The sequence below is a fragment of the Staurois parvus genome, unplaced genomic scaffold, assembly GCF_062004578.1.
Source record: "Staurois parvus isolate SC_StPar_1 unplaced genomic scaffold, SC_StPar_1.0 ptg001302l, whole genome shotgun sequence".
Lineage (NCBI taxonomy): Eukaryota > Metazoa > Chordata > Amphibia > Anura > Ranidae > Staurois > Staurois parvus.
Genome location: NW_028319098.1, coordinates 9127416 through 9149098, shown reverse-complemented (window position 1 = coordinate 9149098; position 21683 = coordinate 9127416).

Sequence of the window (21683 nt, the reverse complement as noted above, 5' to 3'; positions counted from 1 at the left end):
AGTGTCCTGATTGCCACCACTCAACTACAGTTTTTTTTCCAAAATGTGGTGATTTTGTGGGTGTTTCTACTGTCCTTGCACTCCTCAACCTCCAAAAATGGGATTGGGAGTCAGGAAATTGTATGCCCTTCGGAAGCCTGAAGGTGCTCCTGGAATTTTGGGCTCCTCTATACAGCTAGCCTCCAAAAAATCTGACACATGTGGTATCCCCATACTTAGAAGGAATGGGAGAATGTGTTTTGGTATGTGATTCTAAACCTGCCAATGCTGTGTGTTAAAAAGATCATATGAATTGACATCTTTGTATTAAAAAATATATTTGTTATGATTTATTCTCTTCCTTATTTTTTTTTTTAAATGTGGCAAAAAAATAAAATTAGATTATAAGCTCTAACAAGCAGGGCCCTCTGAATCCTCATGTATTAATGTGTATTGTAATTGTACTGTCTGCCCTTATGTTTTAAATTGCTGTGTAAACTTTTGGCGCTATACAAATCCTGTACAATAATAATAATAATAATAATAAATAAAAAAGAGTCACTTTTAAAAAATACTTTTGGGAGTTGCATTTCCAAAATGTGGTCATTTTACCAAAAAATGTGATCAGTAGTCTGGAAGTTAGATGTGCAATGTGTGCCCCTTTAAAGCCTGAAAATGCTGCTGTGATTTTGGGCCCCTCTATGCAGCTGGTCTATGAAAATAAATCTCACATATGACCTACTATACTCAGGAGGAGTAGCAGAATATTTTGGAGGTTTTTTATAAGTGTGCCTATGCTGCATGCTAAAATCATCTTATTAACACCTCCCATCTGGCCGTTGTATATAAATGGCCGGACGGTGGCAGTGCAGGGTCGGGTGGCTGTTTATAAACGGCCTCCCCACTCCCTGCTTGTGCGCGCTCCCAGGGAGCATGCAGCATCACAATCCGGTGCCCAATGTGTCAATCGTCGTGCAGGACCTCTGTGCGAGGTCCCGATCATGTGATCACTGATTGACCAATCAGTGATCACATGCAGAGTAATAAGCAAGATGTCACTTCTGACATCATTGCTTACTACGTGTGAAATCTGTGAATGATCACAGAGGCCACATGGTACAAGGCTATTCACAACAGCCTTGTACCATGTTGCAAACTGTGACCAATCACAGCTCACACAAGAATGAAGCCAGAGAGAAGGAGAAATGATTGCTTTTACAGCCTTTATGGGTGTAAAAGCAATCAGTGTAAAAAAAAAAAAAAAAAATCTTCATCACCCCCCACAAGTAGTACAGTGTCGCCATGGTGACACTGTACTGCTAGGATGACAGTATGTAAAAAAAAAAAAAACATAAATAATAATATAAAAATAAAAATGTTCAAAAAAATTTTTAATTATAATTTTTGCTTATAAATTAATTTGGGTTATTTTTTTTTTACTTTTTTTTTTACTAAAAAGATAACTGAATAAATTTTGGACAAGATTTATGATGAAATATCATTTATTTGCAAAATTTTTTAAGAAAAACACTTTAAGCCAAAATTTTTGGACTTTTTCATTTATATAGCAAAAAAAAATAAAAATCCCAGTGTGAAAAATACCACCAAAATAAAGCTTTATCTGTCTCAAAAAAATGCTAAAAAATTAATATGGGTAAAGTGTTGCATGACTGCGCAATTGTCATTCAAAGTGTGATAGCGCTGAAAGCTGAATATTGGCCTGGACACTAAGGGGGTAAAAGTGTCCGGACATGAAGTGGTTAATTAACAATTTTGTGTAAAAAATATATTTTCATTCCCTTTAAGAATTTTCGTAAAAACTATATCTTTACCTCCTAAACACGTTATCTCTTAAAATAAACTAAAGAATTCTGCTTTCCAAAATGTGGCAATTTTGTGGATGTTTCCACTGCCTTGGCACTCCTGTCTTGGCCTCAAGAATGTGATAGGTAGTAGAGAAATGAGATGCTTAATTTATGCCCCTAGAAAGTCTGAAGGTGCGCCTTGGATTTTGTCTCACATATGTGGACTCCACATATTCAGGAGGAGTAGCAGAATATGTTTGAGCTAATTGTAAGTATAATTATGCTGTGTGTGAGAAATATTATGTTAAAATGGCAACATTTTAAATGGTGATAAAAAATGTATTGAGTTTCTTCATTTTTCCAAAAATGTGGCAAAAATAGCAACATTAAAAACTCACCATGCCTCCTACTGAATACCTTGTAGTGTCTACTTTCCAAAAAGAAAAAAATGGAGGTCCCCTGTGATACTTGTCAATATCCCTTTGTTAGAACATAATGTAAAAAATATGTTCCCATTGGGAGGGACTTTAATGGCATCATAAAAGGTATAAAAGGAGTTTTCTGACTATAAATTCCACAGACATAGATATTGCCTGGTCACATTAATACATTTAGATACAGTATATGCTTGTTTACAAAGAATTTTGATATGCAGAGATTGTATATGCTACCCATATATTTGTTTGCAGTGAATTCTGATATGCAGAGATTATATATGCAGAGACACGTTTCAGAGACAAAGTAGCTCCTTTTTCAGGGGTAACTCTACAATTAATGCAATGTAATAAGATAATTACCAAATGATAAAAAGAAATGCCGTATCATAAAAAACAAGAGCAGTCAGCCACCATTCCTACTAGAAGCCTCCAAGACAAATGGCAAGGAAGGGGATTCCCAAGCCACACAGGCCCGTTCAGATAGACACGGAGGCTACCCAAAGAAGGTGTTTTAAAGCTTTATCATAGATTGAAAATCCGTGTGCAACACAGCATATCTTAATTATCTCAAAAACATGCGAGCATGGGTGGACTGACAACTCATGGGACCCCCAGGCAATAGGGGATCATGGTTCCCCTGTGTCCTTGCCCAAACTCAAAAAAGCCTATGAAAAAGGTACCAGGGGCATCTCATGGGGCCCCCTACTGACCCCAGGCCCTCGGGCAGTGCCCGAGTTTCCAAATGGTCAGTCCGCCCCTGCATGCGAGCATTGCGGTCTACAAACAAATGATGTGAAGCTGGAAATGACATATCCGTCTAGACGAATGTAATGGATCATATATTTTTCTTGCCTGACTGATCAGTTCATTGCCTAATTAATCTCACTGACTGTATCTCTATCATTATGTGCCTATCGGTTTTTCTGTTTTTTCTTTTGTCTATTCCCTTGATGTACTGTATATACACTTTTGTATCTGTTCGTTTTCGTTAATGGACTGCTGTCTTTCATGTGTCCTTTTGTGTCTTCCTAGTTCTCTGTTATTCCTGGTTTTCTCCTTTTGTGTCTTCCTGCCTTTATTTCCTCTTCTTTGTGTTCCCCTGCCTATATGCCATCTTCTTTGTGTCTTCTTGCCTATGTATCCTCTTTCTTGTGTCTCCCTGGCCATATTTTCTCTTCTATCTGTCACCCTGCCTTTATGTCTTCTTGCATTTGCCTACCTGCTTGAGTTTTTCTTCTTTGTGTCTCCCTGACTGCACATCCTTTTCCTTGTGTCTTCCTGCCTAAATGTCCTTCCTTTTGCTTCCCTGCCTGTGTTTCATCTGCCTTGTGTCTACCTTCCTTTATGTCCTTTTTTGTGTCTCCGGCCTTTATTTCTTATTTCTTGCACCTCTCTGCAGTATGTCTTCCGCCTTGTGTGTCCTTGGTTTTAGGTCATCTTTCTCATGCCACTCTGCATTTATTTTCTCTTCTTTGTGCTTCCTTGGTATATGTATTCTTCCTTGTGTCTTACTGCTTTTAATTCCTTTCTCTTATATCTCTGCAAATTAATTTCATTTTGTGCTTGTCCCCCTCTTTTTTCTTTTCTTTTCTTTTTGTTTTTCCCCCCTTTTCTTTTTTCTTTTCTTTTCTTTGTGTCTAGCTTCTTTATCTCATCTTCTTTGTATCTCCAGATTTGCATTTCCTCTTCCTGCTGTGAGTAAGAAGTCAGGACTACAGTGTCCATTGGTTCCTGGCATGAAGTGATTAATTTGTGAATGCTGACTCCCTCCCCTACCCTACTTGTCATAGCCACCAGGATACACCATGTCATAGGTTACACTGCTGAAAGAAACTTTAGGAAGGTTCTGGAAATGAGCATAAGATCAGGTACATGTGCAGGGAAATGACTAGAGCATGATCAGTGATGTCCTACGATATCATTCATTCTTACTGGCTGTTGCAACATAGAAAATCATATAAATGGTGCTAGTATGGAAGAACCCTGCCTGCCAAGTGCCTCTGTTTACATGCTATATCATTATAGCCAAGCAGATGTTGTTGCCCTAGAAAGCACTGGTTGAGCTTCCCTTCTTACATACTGGAGGTTGTTCCAAGCCCAAGGGTGGACTGGGTGAGTGGGAGAGATCAACATGTTCCATGTCATCTGTGCCAACTGAAAGATGTTTTGGTGATCTTTTCATCCTGGGCAAGGTGTTTTCCCTTCAGAGAATTTCTCTTCGAGAGACTGGAGGAGTTTGAGGAACCCCAAAATGAGCAAAGAGCACCAGTTCTGGCTCAGTTTTAGTTTACTGAAGACCCAAAGTATTCTTGGCATGGCAAAAGTTGTGACTCAGCATCCCCAGAGTCTCCTGCTGCAGATACATCTCCTATTATTGATCCTGTGACTGACACAGCATTTGATGCCCAGGACCCCTCTGTTGGCCCAGCTCATAGGGATTAGGATGTCCAACTGTCTCCTATGTCCAGCAGCGACAAGGCATTGCAGTTGGTGGAGCCTGTACCTGAATTGAGCACCTTCACCACATAAAGATCTCCTCCTCCTGAACCCTATCTGACTACAGAAGAATGGCAGATGCTTACCTCTCACCTGGAGCATGTAGGGGTAGGTGCTTAACCTGCTTGGTGTGGCAGGTTAGCATAGCACCTTGAGATTAACAGTCAAGCTGTATGGGAATACTTGGGCATTCCACAGCCCTTTTGTAACTTTGAGGAACAATCTAGCTCTGTGGTGATGGACTAACACAGGATATCCAAGCTACTTAGTCTGGGGCGCCATATATACATAGACAGAGTGGAGCTCACGTGGCCCCTAGACTGTCCAACTGTCTTGCAAATCAGGCGCAAGCATCCTACTACTGGTGAGTAGGTCAGTCTTCCCAACTCTGCCTACTATTCTTGAGTTTAGGTCTTAATGTTTTGATGCTTGTATTGTAATAATAGAGGACACTGTAATAATAGAGGATGTCCTCCATAAATTTCTTTCATGCCTTTAATCATGTAAATTATGTTGCAGTTGTACTGCACTTTTAGTGCTGGACTTCTTTATATTTGCATTGACTTCTGTTTTTCACTGTGCTGATGTTGTATGCCAGTACGAGGACGTTAAAGTGCAGGTGAATGAAGGCAGGTGCCTATTGTATGCTGTTATTTTATTGGGTTTGTCTATGTTATTATAATTCTGGTACAGCCTTTTTTAAACAGGGTGCCTAGGCACCATGGGCTACATTTAGGTTTCTTCAGGGGTGCCTGAACAAAATGCCTAAAAACTGCACAAAAATTGTACTCCAGCCAGCCAGCGGATGAAGTCTGACTTTTAGTTACACAAATTCTATGTAAGATGGATAGAGACAGGGTATCAGATAAGTAACATAGCCTAACTACCTCAGCCAAATCACACAACCAATTTGTATGCAATTCTCTGTACCCATGAGTGAAGAATGATATAAGATGTACATGTGACTCTAAAGATCATCAGTGAAAAGATCTTTATTTATGCAAAGAAGTTACTTGTGTTATTTACTGGAAGAAGTATTTAAGAAAGTGTTAAAGTAGAGAAAAAGTGTAAACTTGGTGTATCATAAGAACCTCATCTTTGCCAACTAAAGCCACTCAACCCTCTGGGTTAAATAGCTTTGTGCTGTAGAACATTTGCACTAGGGAAATTTCCTATGGTTAAGCACATATGGTAAATCATAAAATTAACCTTCTGGGTTGGGACACTGTTCACGAAATTGCAGCCAGTCAAAGGAGGAAGCGGGTGACCATGGCAGGTGATGGCGTTCCTGTTGGTAGGAGGACTGGTGCACTTCATGTCTCTCATTTCATGGCTCATTCTCTATATTGGAGCCTGCTGTGCTGCAGGGTTAGCCTAGGGAGCTAGCCTGGGGAGTCACAAGAAAAAGGCTTTGCATAGGTAGAAGTTCGGTAGCTTCTTGTGGTGCATGCCTATGAGGTGAAGTGAATCCAAATTACAGAGTGATATTAACAAACCATAAACATGCATCAAGGGAGGGCACGAGAGGCTGATAAACAAGGGGACAGGTTCTGCACTACCATCATGAAATACTAAGAATGCTGTGAGCAGGGGCAGACTGACAACTAATGGGGCCCCCGGGCAATAGGGGATCATGGGGCCCCGTGTCCTTGTCCAAACTCAAAAAAGCCTATGAAAAAGGTACCAGGGGCATCTCATGGGGCCCCCTACTGACCCAGGGCCCTTGGGCAGTGCCCGAGTTTCCAAATGGTCAGTCCGCCCCTGGCTGTGAGTAAGAGTCCAAGAATACAGTGTTCATTGGTTCACCTGGTATGAAATGGTTAATACTTTACGAACAAGGTGTGAATACTGTTAACATGGCTTGTGGTTTCTAACCTTCCCAATAGTGAGTAAACTCCCCCCACTACATAGGGGACTGCTAGAATAGAATGCTTACAGACTTTTCCATTAGGTTTTTATGGAACAGCTGCTCCCATGGATTGTGAATGTGACTTTTTCACCATCCATGCTATTTTATCAAAAAATGTATTTAAAAACACCCGGGCTCACCACACATACATTAATCTGACCAGTAGTGGTACTTAAAATGTTAACCAACCTAAAAATTAAAAAGAAATTGTACTGCACTACTATATTGCCCCATATTAATCAATCCAATATGTGTAGAAACAAATCAGAACAATAAGTATAAAAAAATTAATAAATATACACTTGGTAAACAAAATTCTCTATGTGAAAAAAACCCACTGTACTAATTTGGGAGGACACTGAACTACTCTGGGGAGATTGGTATAATTTTTTATACTGTGATTGCTTTTACAGCCATGGTGGCTGTAAGAGCAATCATTTCTTGCTCTCTCCAGATGCATTCTTGCAGCCATTGAGAAATACTGTGATAGCTGTAATTGGCCACAGCTATCACATGGCACAGGGCTGCTGTGATTGGCCCTGTACCACGTAATCTCTGCTCAATCACAGAGATCACACAGTAGTAAACAATGATGCAAGAAAATTACATATTGTTTACTACTGCCTATGTGATCACTAATTGACTACAGAAATCACTCTCACAGCAGGCAGGTACAATAATAAGTGTTCTGCTATGCCCGGTGGACACAGTGGAGCACTGATTGCATGCTGCATGCTTCAAAAGTGGCATATGGTACATCCACCAACACCGGCGCTGCCGCTCTTCAGCTGTTTATGTACAGTGGACGAACTGGAAGCTGTTAAGATCCATTGGAGCATTTTTCTTTTAAATAAATAAGCAAAATCTCAATGAATGAGCTCCGAAAGCAAAATGAGAAAATATAGGGCTCTCTGCACTGCTTAAAATCATCCTTTGTTTATTATAAACTCACTCACATGAAGGCAGAATAATAACAGCTGATTTTATATTGGTAACTCTGAAGCAGAGAAATACCCCACAGCTCACCACGTCTACTGGCTGACACCTGGGATTGAACCCTCTAGCCGAGGGGTCTCCAAACTATGGCCCTCCAGGTGTTGAGGAACTGAAAGTCCCATGAGGCCTTGAAAGACTGACAGCCACAGGCAAGATTCCCAGAGGTAGAGGCATGATGGGACTTGTAGTACTTCAACATCTGGAGAGCCATAGTATGGAGACCCCTGCTCTAGCCTGTGCTTCTGCTTGAATAAAATATCTCCTTTCTGCTCTGAAACACTGTCAGCTCTCAGCAAACTGCCTAGGTGTTACGTCATCAATTGACTTCATCATTGTCCCCTGATTGCTGATGTTTCTGAGAGTCCATTCACCCCACTTAGGGTGGTTGTGATGCATTAAAGTGTTACTAAACCCAGGACCCTGCATTCACTCTATCTGGTCTCCCACAGTACACAGAACATGGAAATGGAATTATGTTGGTAAAATTTACTAAAAACCTTTTCTCATCAGCAGTTGGAGCAGTCTTGTGACTTCTCTCAGTGAATGATTAAAGCTTGTAGGATGAGTTTTCTTTCTACTCTAGGAGGATGCAGAACCCTTGACCTCTGTCTGGACAGTGCTGATTGGCCCTGTGCTGATCACATGCACTCCCCCAATGAAAAAACAAAGAAAAACTTCTCTAGCAATACACACCAAACTGAGGATGCACAGAGTGTCGCCACAAGATATGTCTTATAAGGGGATAAGAAGGGACACTGGAAGAAGGGAAGGATCAGAGAAGTCAGGATCAAACAGCATTTTTACACAATGCAGAGAATTAACCCCTTAGGTTCCACAGTGAGTATACCAAGCATTTTTTACTACATACATGGACTGATTTTACTGTTGTGGGTTTCGTAACACCTTAAATGCTATGCAGCACAGTGGCTAAATGGTTAGCATGTCCGCCTGGTAGTACTAGGGTCGTTGGTTCAAATCTCAACAGTGGCACCACCTGCCTGGAGTTTGCATGTTCTGCCTGTGCGGGATTCCCTCTGGGTACTCTGGTTTCCTCCCACACTCCAGAGACATGCTGGTAGCTAAATTGGCCCCAGTATATATATGAATGTGAGTTAGGGACCTTAGATTGCACACCCCTTGAGGGTTAGGGACTGATGTGAATGTACAATATACTGTATATGTAAAGTGCTGCGTAAATTGATGGCGCTATATAAGTATCTATAAATAAAAATTAAGGCAGTCTATTCTTTGGATGGGCAGCTTAACATACCCCGAGGGACAAAAATCATGCATTCAGCATTTTCTGCAGTGCATTACAATCTAGAGAAGTGCTTCAACACAGGTCAGCTGGAAAAACAGTGTTTAGAATTAATGCCACCAACTGGAAGAATGCTTGTTATTGTGCATCGTGGCAATGCACTTTACTGCAGTACAGTGGTAGGAATGGGGCCTTAAACCAATTTGCTCCAGTCCTCTCTGTCACTTTGCGTGCTTAGAGAACAGAAATTCTACATGTAGGATACACTCTCTCTTTAGGTTACATAGAGAACATGTGGCAAAGTGAGAACGAGACAGAATGCGACCTTGCCAAACAGTAGGAACAGCCCTGATGACAGGAATCCCTTTAAAAGTGCATGAAAAACTAATGGGAATACTTATAGTGAATGTGACTGCAGGTGAATCTTCTTGGTGGATATGTTTTAAATCAGTGATTGATTCACCTGCAGTAAATGATAAGTGAATGTCACCTCAACTGCTTTATAAATACGCCCAATGCAATTCACTTTTCTTATTTGCTCCTTTGGGGTCTGTTAATTATACCACTGAATTTGTTTTATTGTACCTGTTTGATATTTGCCACAAATACTGTACCTGTTGATCCTGACAGAAATCCAGTGCTATCCTGTTTATTTTGCAGCATTATCTCAAGCAGTCCTATTAATCCTGCCCAGGTTACCTCTGAAATACACAACACCCCCTATGTTATGGAGATTAGGGTGACTGGGCTTTCTATCCTAGGGTGACAATGTTGCTTATCTATTGCTGCAATGTAGTGAGTGAGGGTTGTCAGCCTTGGACAGGAAGTGTGTTAATGTAAAAATCTTGAGGTGAAAATAAAGGAAACAAAGCAAACAAATTGATTTATTAATTTTCTGCAGTAGTTATGAAAGATGCAACCTTGTTCTTACTTTTGAAAGTTTAAAAAAACGGGTATAGTAAATAGTAAACCAAGTAAATAAGTAAATAGTAAATTAATCTCTAACTCAACAAAACTTTTTAGTAAATTGCATTTATATGTAATTAGGTGCAATGCATTCACTATGAATGGCACTTCAATGCACGTTGCCAACAAACACGCATTTCAATGCAGTGTGCTGCCGGTTATGATACATGCACTTTTTTTGGTTTGTTAGGTAGCCAGTTCAAATTAATAAAATGAATTCAATGTGTGTGACAATGCCCCGACCCTCAATTCCACATCATTCCTTCACAAAAATCTGTGAATGAAAAAACGACAAGTCCCATCTTCCATTGCGACCGAGGGACTCATAATTCGTAATGGAATGGAGGGTGGTGAAGTCATAGTGCTTGTAGTTCATTGAAACTTCCTCTAGCCCCGTAACTGAAGGTCCATTCCTTGGTGCGGGCCTGCAGCAGGAGGAATGGTGTACAGGAGACAGAGCAGTTTACCTGTGATGTATTGCTTTTGGTTGCAAAAAGATAATAAATCCACATTTTTTTAAATTAATTAATATTGGTGCATTTATAATTTTTTTGAAGAAGATGGTCTTTAAACCCCCCCCCCCCTCCCTTCTCCACCCAAACGTAAAAAAAAGCCCTAATACTATTAAAAAAAAAAAAGAAAAGAAATGAAACCCCCAAGATACCACCCCTGAAAAGCCCTTTTATTTAATTAAGCACTTGCAGCATAAATGCAGTTTAACCTAAAAAAAACCCTATCAAATATAAAATCTAATTATAAAGTATTAAATACCAATATGCACCTTATTAACACATTCAAGCCTGCTGGCTATGGCTCAAAGGATATGCAGAGCATTATGGTTTAAGAAAAAAATATCCCCCAAGGAAATCTGCACAAATATTTCCTGGGACCATTAATCTTGTACATACCATTGTAGCGGCAAACCTACAGTATACCTCATGCTGGATTATTACTTTCTAGATGTTGCAAGCCACAAATGTATTAGAATGTATTATCTTTAAGTGTAATGATGCGTATTTATACTCTTTGGGAAATAAGTTACAAAACAGATAATGCCACAGGATGTTTTTTTCTTCACAGGCATGAGAAATAACTGGTATCCTCAAACTATGTTCATAACTGAATTCTGGGAATTAACATTCTGGGAATTAGCTGCCAATAAATGAGTTTTAAAGAAGAGTTTAAAAACACCTTTTAGTTTCCTTTCATTTGCTTGTTTGGTGTCCTAGGGCAGTGATCAAGCATTCAGCTTGCTGAGGATTCCAGAAAGTTAATGACATCCTCCTTCAGTTTACTTAAAGTGGTTAAAGAGAAGACATCTGTAGTTTATACAGTGCACTGACAGGAAAAGTAACATTGAGCCATAGTTCATTTTCATTTTGGAAATCATTATGTTTTTGCTTATCTGCAATTTTTTGGTTGTTGGGAAAGCAACTTCAACTTCAAGTCACTTCAATCCACTCTGATCTCTGCTGTCCTACTCATCCAATTTTCTCCCTACAACTGAAATGCTGGTCCTCTCTGGTGATCTCTCTACGTGTTGCCAGTTTCCACCAGAATACACCTTTAGGCCTTGTTCACATGGGTGTCATGGACCACACAGCGTGAATTTGTTTATGTGGCTAAAGCCATTAGGAGCTGCATGAGGACATTCTATGTAACTCTATGGGGATGTAGCAGCTGTATGGACACAAATACACAATACTATAGCAAAAATTATATAATATTACCATCAGTAATAAACAAAATATAAATATATTAAATAATAATAAAGTCCACTGTCCCAAATAAAATGGTGGAGAAAGTGCTCCAATCAAAAAAACAGTGCTAAAGGAAAGTTCAATGTGTTCCTTAAATAATATCCCCACACCATCCGTGATCACCTTCTGGTATAATCCACACTCACCAAATTTGATGGACTCTTAGCTTGTATGGCTTAAGAGTCAAATAAGCTTTTAAGGTGAAGTGTATTCTCCAGAATAAATCCAAATCAAAGTGAAAATGCTTGCTTGACAATCTCCAACAACCACAGTTACTTGACTTTAGATACAAATGTCCAAAATTGTAGGTGGTAGCAAAGCAGCAGCAATCACTGAGACTCTGTATCTGCACTCTGTCCTCTGTATGTCCTCTGCTTCAGTCTTCACTCTTCATTCACCATTCTTGGATTCCACTGTCCTTCTCCTCTCCATACATACAGCTTGTCCTTCCACCACAGTATATGAAACTCACACTGCTTTCTGATCACAAGGCCATTTAGGCGCGGGTTTATTTTATACGTATGGACACAAATACTCATCCTAATGTGGTAATGTGGCAAAAGCGTGGACAACGACCACTCAATGCTAAAAAAAAGGTGCATTTGTCGTGTGTAGGGCAGCCTTTTAAAATGAAGAAAGAAAAAGTGAAAAAACATGCATATGTACACCAATTGATATTGTGCTACATATTGTGAACACAGGCTAAGAAATAGTTTTGACTATACATACTGTACACTTTAAAAGAAATAGGTGATAATGGTTCTGGCCAGCTTTAAGGTGATGTTAGGCCACTTTGTTTTCAATGGCGTTTTACTACTTGTGAATGCCCTGTAGTCCTATGATACTAAATGAATCTTGTGCTCAATGCAACAGGATCACAGCACTTAATATTCAGTGCTTTAGTGCAGCATCAGGTTGCAATGCTGCAGCTTGCAATGTGCCAGCATCCACCTCTGACAGCCTGCTTTTAAAAAAAGATTAAAAATATATACTGCTAATAAAATGATGTTGCTAGGTCTACTAAAAAGATTTGCCACAAAGCACCCGCCTTATGTGACTCTTAGGATGCTGTGGACTACAAGTCCATTTGATTGTCCTGGCATAGGCTTGCAGTGACCATTAATTCCAGCAGTGCTGCAGAAGCAAACTTTGTCTAACTTGGGTATACAATACAGTGAGAAGATCAAATAATACCAGGGACAGGACACTGATGGCAGGAGCCCCACACTACTGCACAGTAGACAGTGTCTGTGTCATTAGGAAACACAGAGGAATAACAGAAAATCTCACTATTAGTTCATCTGAAACCCAGCCCTGTCATGTGATTGTGAAGAAGAGAAGAAGGTGGTTATAGTAGCTTGACAAGGGAGTGCTCTTCTGCCCTCAGAGGTCTAGCACATGCTCTGAAACGCGTCGCTATGCATGCTGGTCCTTGTACATCATCACGCTGATGCCGACATGCATTCCAGATGTCATCTTTAGGAGACTCCACATGCTGGCTGGCTTTTTCTACTACAACCACGATGCCCTGAGCGCAGACGCGGCTGTCATAGCCTGGACACAGCCGTTCTTCTATCTCTATGAGCCTGCACCATATGAGCCTGTTTTACAATGATACAATGTGAATTGTTCTACATTTGTTACTTATTAAGAGTGGTCTACACTGCACTTAGAGGCGCTTCTTCTCTTCTTCATTTTATACAGAGTTCTGCTACTACTGTTATAGGAGGCTTGCCCTAGTGCTATATGGACGTTTTTGCAGCCTTATATTGGACATTATGGACATTTCTCCATTTCATTTGCATGGTGGCATTTTTTGCGCTGATTGTTTTTAATTCCGTCATGTGATTGTCTCTAGGCTTTTTTTCTCCAACATCTTGCAGAGCTTAAGTGGCCTGGGTTACCCCAGGGTAATAGTCTGCTGGTAGCAGAGTTGCACCATGGAGATGGTAGAGCAATGCAGGGCAGTGGCCACAAAAGGGCTCTTCAAGAAGCTTCAGCTATTTTCAGTGTAGGAAGGTTGGGCACAGACAGGTAACATGCTGCTTATTGCTGCCCCCCATCCTTTCCATCATCCTATATGGATACAATGTGCCCAGCTCCTTCTGCCCCCCTCATCCTAGGACACAACCTGGGCCACTACGGGACAACTGAGCAAAAACCGGAATTGTTCTGGCAAAGAGTAAGTGTACTCTTTAAAATTAACCTGTGCTGTGTAGTAAGGCAACTGGGCTTTAAAGCCATCATAAAATAACATTTGATTTGTTAAAGTAAAAAAAAAAATGTTTTATAGTGGCCTTGGTTAGAAGTGTCTTTTTTAGCTTCTATCAATATGTTACCAAATGTATGAACTTCAAGCATAATGATTTTAAATGTAAAAAATTGTTTTGTCATAATAAAAATAATACTTCTTTGGAAGTTTTTAACCAAGTGAAAAATGCAGACCTGTCCTCAAGTGAAAAGGGCATTTGTTTTGGGCTGCACTTCAGTGCTGACTAAAACCTTTTCACCTTGGCTGTCTTCTTTTCAGATTCATACAGAGATATCTTAGAAAGCTCAGCAGACTGTAAAGAATTTATACAGCTCACCACTCTGCCACACTGTTTTATATGGTAATTCTCTTTGTGTATGTTAGGAATAAATGATAAACAAAAGATGGGTAGAGTTTGCTTAGGTTTGAAAAGAAAATTCTGTTTCAACTTTCTTTGGATCACTTTCAGTGCAAGGAGTTTATTTAGTCAATGTAATTCCTTCGAGCTATTTACCTGGGTTCTTTAGGTCACTCTTGGCTAATCCCACTATTTTATGTGTGTATATTTATGTTCTCGAGGGAACACAGCCATCTAAAGTTTAAGGGAAACACTTTACATCACTGCAGGTGCATACATTGGGAAAAGTGCCATAATGTCAAGACTTTCTCTAGAAACTTTTGTCTACCGGGTATAGCAGTTATAGATAAGTAGTGTTGGACTGGCTCTTCGCTATTTTTTGGAACGTTCTTATCAAATATAGAAAACGATTGGTGCAAAATCAAATCCCACTTGTGAAGTTCTCATCACATGACATCAACTTATTTTTAAAGAGGAACTCTAATTAAATGTAAAATGTACATTTTCTTTGTTAACATGAGGATGTTGAAATTACAAAAAGCAAAAAAAGATGTTTTATGTCTTCATAAAAGGAAAGCAGAGAATATATTTTAATACTTGTCTCATTTATTATATTATATCTTTTTGCCTCTTTGCACTGTGCTGACTGGCATCCAAGTTACAACATGGAGAGCAGGAGAAATTCTCATTGTATCTTGTGAAGTGTGCAGCTTATTTTCAAGTTCAGACCTATTCAGTTACAGCATACTGAGAGAGAAGTATGGACATAAAGGAGAAATTAAAGACAAGTTCAAATGTTCAGGTAAATATTACTGGCCTCAGGTTTACTGGGGAAAAAAAAATTAAAGAAAGCATTACATTTCCAGTGTTTAATCACCGCAGAAAACAATGCACAACCTGTGTGTGTGATATCTAATATTAACCCTTGTTAATACCCTTGTTAAAGATGGTTATTGGTTCCAAAGGAATACAAAAGTTTATCTAGTCCCTCTTTCAGAACAAAATATGTGGACTAAACTTCATTAAACTTGAATTAGTACAGGTACACTCCATTCAAGTCTCCAACATATTATAATACAAGTGTGGGGAGCGTGTCACTAGATTTGTGATAGAAATAACATGAGAGGACACCACCATCGGACAAATTAAGTAAGTGCCTTGCCATCCCCTGCCATTGTGCTCTTAATATTACAGAGGGTTTACTGAAGTGTCAACTCATCAAAGCAAAATGTTTCATCATGGAATACCATCACATTATAGAAAAGATCATTATTTAACCACTTCAATACAGAGAACTTTTACCCCCTTCCTGCTCAGACCAATTTTCAGCTTTCAGTGCTATCGCACTTTGAATAACAATAAAACTTTTAAATTTTTTTATCAGAGATAGAGCTTTATCTTAGTGTTTTGTTTTTTTTTTGCGATATAAGGGAAAAAAGAGCAGAAATTTTGAAAAAAAACCCCACATTTTTTTAAGTTTCTATTAAAAAAATTTGCAAATAAGTAAATTCTCTTCATATATTTAGGCCAAAATTTATATTGCTACATTTCTTTGGTAAAAATAACCCAAATCAGGTATATTATTTAGTCTGTGTGAAAGTTATAGAGTCTACAAGAGTCTACACCTGATGTACTGACAGCCTATCTCATTTCTTGAGGCCCTAACATGCCAGAAAAGTACAAATACCCCCCAAATTACCCTTTTTTGGAAAATAGACAGTCCAAGCTATTTAGTAATAGGCATGGTGAGTTTGTTGAAGTCGTCATTTTTTCCACAATTCTTGGGAAATTTAAGAAAATTTTTTTTTTAACTCAAATTTGTCATATTAACAAGTTAAATTCTCGCACATGGCATGTGCATACTTGCAATTACACCCCAAAACACATTCTGCTACTTGTCCTGAGTATGGTGATACCACATGTGTGGAACTTTTACACAGCCTGACCACATAAAGAGGCCCATCATCCAAGTAGCACTATCAGACATTCTAGGGGCATAAATTACACTTTTAAGTTTCTGACTACCTATCACATTTTTTAAGGCATGGGAGCACCAGAACAATGGAATTACCTACAAAATGACCCAATTTTGGAAAGCAAACACCCCAACATATATTCTATAAGGCATAATGAGTCTTTTGAACGTGTCATTTCTTTCCACAAGTTTTTGAAAATGAAGAAAGAAAATTAAAATGTATTTTTTATACAAAGTTGTCAATTTATAAGATATTTCTAAAAACACAGCATGGACATAGCAAGAATTATACCCCAAAATACATTCTGCTACTGAGTATGACAATACTACATGCATGAGACTTTTTCACAGCCTAGCTAAACAATGGGCAAACAGAAGATAACCTGTGATTGTAGTAGAACAGTTGTCTACAGAGGAGAGCAGTGGTCTAGGAAGCAGCAGTGATGTGGTCTGCAATAGCCAAATGGATAGACCAGGCAGCAGGCAGGAACATAGTCCAAAACAAGTCCTGGATCATTACAGGCAGCAGGCAGAGATATGCTTAGCACAGACAAAGAACTGGTTCAGGTAGCAGACAGGAACATGGTCCATAAAAAGTCCTGGGTCATTACAGGCAGCAGGCAGAGATATGGTCAGCACACTACTGGTCCAGGCAGCAGGCAGGAACATCAGGCTTAGGGCCTCAGTCAAAAAAGACCTGGCCACAGGAGTAGAGGCTTTGTCCCACCCAGTCTCTTTAAAGTCTCTGAACTAACAAACCATGATCTGCAAATTACAAAACCCGTGAAATCGAAAAACTGTTTTTCTCTACTCTGAAGCCCCTCACATATGTGAGACCCCTGTGTTATCTTGCATCCCACTACTACAGTAGCAGGGCAAAGATCAGTTCAAGCTGCAGGCAAAAACCATAGTCGATTAACAGGCTGAGGTCAGTGCAGGTTGAAGGCAGAAGCTTGGTTTAGAAACAATCCAGATGGCAGGCAAAAGTATCGTTGATAAACAGGCTGTGGTCAGTTCAGGTGGAAGGCAGAAAAGTGGTTTAGAAAAAATTCAGACGGCAGGCAGAGACATAGTTGGTAAAGAGGCCAGGGTCAGTTAACGTGGAAGGCAAAGGCATGGTCAATCAAGGCAGCAGGCAAATGATCAGCACAGATTTTAGAAACTGGGAAATGGCAGGCTGTTAAAAATAAGGGGAACTAATATTTTATGTGTGATAACGTCAAAAGCAGTCTCCAATGCATAGGTCCGGTTGGGAGGGACGTTGGGGACAATGAACACTGGTGTCTCTCCTAACTTGCTGATAGATCAGGATAGTGATAATTTCTTCTATATATTTAAGGAAGGTGGTGGGTCTTTCCATTGACTTTTGATAGATGACAAACGCATTGTAAATGGACAAAAGGAAAAAATAAATTGCAACTTTTTTATACCAGTAGAGGGATTTTCTTGTTGACAAATAGGGCTGTAGCATCTGGGCATTTAAATACACCTCTCTCCCATAAACCGACTATAAACATGGATACATTCAGGTTTTTAGATGGGACCGTGTCTTCCGTGAATTTCCACCAAGGTGTTATTGTGATTGGTAGACAGGATGTAAACATCTCTCCAATCCCTCTACTTCCTCGTTTCTAAGATTTGCGGATTGCCCCCTTTGTAACCTTGTAATTACTAAACTTTGTGGGAAGCCTTTTTTTTTTTTTCAGGGGGTATCGAAGGCTAAGGTTTTCTTATGTTACAGGTGCCCGAAAAGGGGCAGACTGGTATAGTAGTTATCAAGGTAGCTATGATAACCTTTTTGGAACAGTGGGAATGCCAGGTCCCAGACAATTTTACCACTTGTGCCAATGTAGGTTGGGCACTCATGGGGCTGGAGCTGGGAGTCTTTGCCTTCATACAAGCAGAAGGCATGCACTTATCCTGTAGCTCTTTCACAGAGCATGTTCAGCTTCAATCCATACCTGGCCCTTTAACTGGGAATGTATTGCTTGAATCTCAGCCATCCAGTGAAGTGGGCAAGGGATTCATGCACACAGATGTGTTGCTCAGGGACATAAAGTTCCGGAAATCTCTTAGCAAAATAATTTATTAGGGGGCAGATTTTATACAGTTTGTCATAGTTTGGATGATCTCAGGGAGGGCACTGTGGGTTATCATTGAAATGCAGGAATTGCATGATCATAGCGTGACCTGGACATTACAGCAGAATAAATGGGCATATGATGCATGGGGTTGGATGGGGTTGGTGGACCAGTAGGCATGCAATTCGTTCTTTTTGTAAGCCCCATGTTGAACGTAAGGCCCAAAACAATTTTAACTCCTCCACTGTGAGACATCTCCATTGAAAAGGATGGGCATAGGATGTATAGGGATTGTTATCAATATATTGTTGGGCAAAAAGGTTTGTCTGGTCCACAATGTATTGAAGTAAATCAGCAGGGAAAAACAAATTTAAAAAATCAATTTCAGAAAAATTTTCAGTATTGGTTATGCACACCTGGCTGTGCGGTGAATGGGGGGATTGAAGCTGATCCTGAGGTGGAAGGCAGCCATAGTGGGTTTGCTAGGGTGTCAGGAAGATTTGTTTGGGCCCTAATTCTTGCGGTCTGGTGGGATATTCCAGTGCTGGTACTGGGCCTTTCACCCTGAGGTCCAACGCCATTGGTGCTTACGGATCGACCATTGTGGGGGATTGGCACTGCTTGTGGTTGCCTTCTCCTCAGAGTGCCATATCCTTTTAAGAGGGACTGCTTCCTCCTCTGATCGGGTCACTGACCCATTACTTTCTACTGGCTTGTATTCCGAATCAGAATCAGATGGTGAAAACTCCCCACTGCTCTTATCCATCATGCTGAGGATTTTGAACACCTCATCACTAGTAAACAATTTTTTGGACATTGTGGCTTTAGTGATTGTGGCTGTATGATGGGTAAACTGCTGACGGGTGGCTGTGATGTGCAGGGCTGCTGTTAAAAAACACAGGGCCCCATACAGGCAATCTGACAGCCCCCGCCCCCCCCAAAAAAACACAGTTTACTATACTTCAATTATGAATGAACACAGCGAGTGATCAGTGCTGATCACTCATTGTGTTCATTAAGGAAAGGAAGGAGCTGGTAAATGTCACATATTTACTGGAACCTTCTCCCCACTCTCCATCCTGAAGGATCCTATTGTCCTGGTGCCTGCAGCTGCCAGTGGGAAGGAAAGGAGGGTAGCTGGCAGCACTGTAGGGGTGGGTACCTGGGCAGCAGGGGGAAACATATGGTGCATAAGGAAGGTGATGTGGGGCAATTACTGGAGCCAATTCCCTGTATGCCTCTCTCTGCAGCAGCTGAAAGCTGATGGGAGTGAGAGGAGAAGAATATAGCTTTAAGCTACTGCAGAGTGAGCCATACATGGGATTGGCTCCAGTAATCGCCCCTCTGCGGTTTGGATCACCCTCCCTGCCTACATCTGATTCACCCAGCTACCTGGGCCCCCTACAGGAGGACTGGTGGTACCCCCTTATCCATGGCCCTGGTGATGGGTACACTGCTGATGGGCAGCAGTGATCTCAACTCTGTGGTGGATACACTGATTAGGTTGCACTGATGGCTGTGGTGACAGGTACAATGATGGGCTGCACTGGTGAATGCACTGACAGGTACACTGATGGATACACTGATGGGCTGCACTGACAGGTACACTGATGGGCTGGCAAACACAAATGCTCCTGCGCTTGGGGATGGACTCGATGCAGGCTACAACCACATTAAGAATGTCCTGGAACATGCACACCTTGCTGCCCTCAAATAGACCGGGGGAATCCAAATATACTGAATGAGGAAAGAACAAACAGAGGGCGCACAGGCCCAGTGCATTACCATAAAAAATGTTTAATAAAAAATAAAGTAGGTGTTGTACTCACAAAAGACAATATAGTCAAGGCACATCATAAAGAACAGCTGGGTCAACACCGCGCTGAGTAACAGTCCGCAATAGGGAGTGTAGACATCCAATAGGCTAACACATTTCGAGGACTTGCCTCTTCCTCAGAGCCACTGATGGGCTGCACTGGCAGATTCACTGATGGGCTGCACTGACAGGTCTACTGATGGCTATGCACTTATGGGCTGCACTGACAGATCCACTGATGGGCTGAACTGACAGATCTGCTAATGGAGATGCACGGACAGATCCATTAATGGCTGCACCGACAGATCCACTGATGGCTGTACTGATGGGCTGCACTGAAAAATTCACTGATAGGCTGCACTGACAGGTCCACTGATGGGTTGCACTGAGAGGTCCACTAATGGCAGCACTGACAGATCCCCTGGTGGCTGAACTGACATATCCACTGATAGGCTGCACTGACAGGTCCACTGATGACTGTACTGACAGATCCACTGATTGGCTGTACAGACAGATCCACTGATGGGTCCACTAATGGCTGCACTGGCAAGTTCCTGCCACATGTGCCAGGAGGGAGGCTCAGCACTCTAGGTAGAGCTCCAGGAAATAGAGGGATAAATATTAATTTGCCCATAGTACAAATGGCCATCATGAAAATAATAGGAAGGAAAAGATAAATGAGGTATGCAAGAATAAAAAGCCTGCAATTATTTATAAGTATCAGTTTATAGATTGTCATTAAAAACTATTTTTAATGGTATTTTTGTTGTAATTTTTATGATAAGGGGGAAGTTCCTCTTTAATTTGCTAAGAGAAATCAGAATAATTGATTGAAAACTGAAACCTGTTTATTAATTTAAAAACAAAAACAATAAAAGAAACTACCCAATAAAGTCCCGGAGGCAATCAGACCAGGAATTCTTAGAACCTGGGGATATTATTACATTTATTACTAAAAAGAAGCTCTCTATCTATAAAAACTGTAACATGCCTGGGTAAAAGTGACATTAGGATTAAGAAAATTTACTAAGCCAATCCTTATTTGTCTATGACACCTTGTGTTTTAACTGTAAGACCTATGACCTGATAATGAAAAGTGACTGTGTCTGTCACCCCACAAAGGGATGAAAATCGCTATCAGCAAATTACTTGTATCTTTTTTGATGGTGAAAAGATGGAATATATAAGTGGCAGAAATAATTTTGTTTGCCCCAGGTTCTTGTAAATTAGATCCAACCTCTAAAATCTCAACCAATTTCCTGTTATCTACAAGAAAAATTCCAAGAAATAAATACACTATAATGCCAAAAATCTTAGGATGCCCGCCTTTACACGCACATGAACTTTAATGGCATCCCAGTCTTAGTCCGTAGGGTTCATTATTGAGTAGGTCCACCCTTTGCAGCTATAAGAGCTTCAACTCTTCTGAGAAGGCTTTCTACAAGGTTTAGGAGTGTGTCTATGGGGATATTTGATTATTCTTCCAGAAGCGCATTTGTGAGGTCAGGCATTGATGTCAGATAAGAAGGCTTGGCTCGCAGTCTCTGCTATAATTCATCCCAAAGGTGTACTATCGGGTTGAGGTCAGGACTCTGT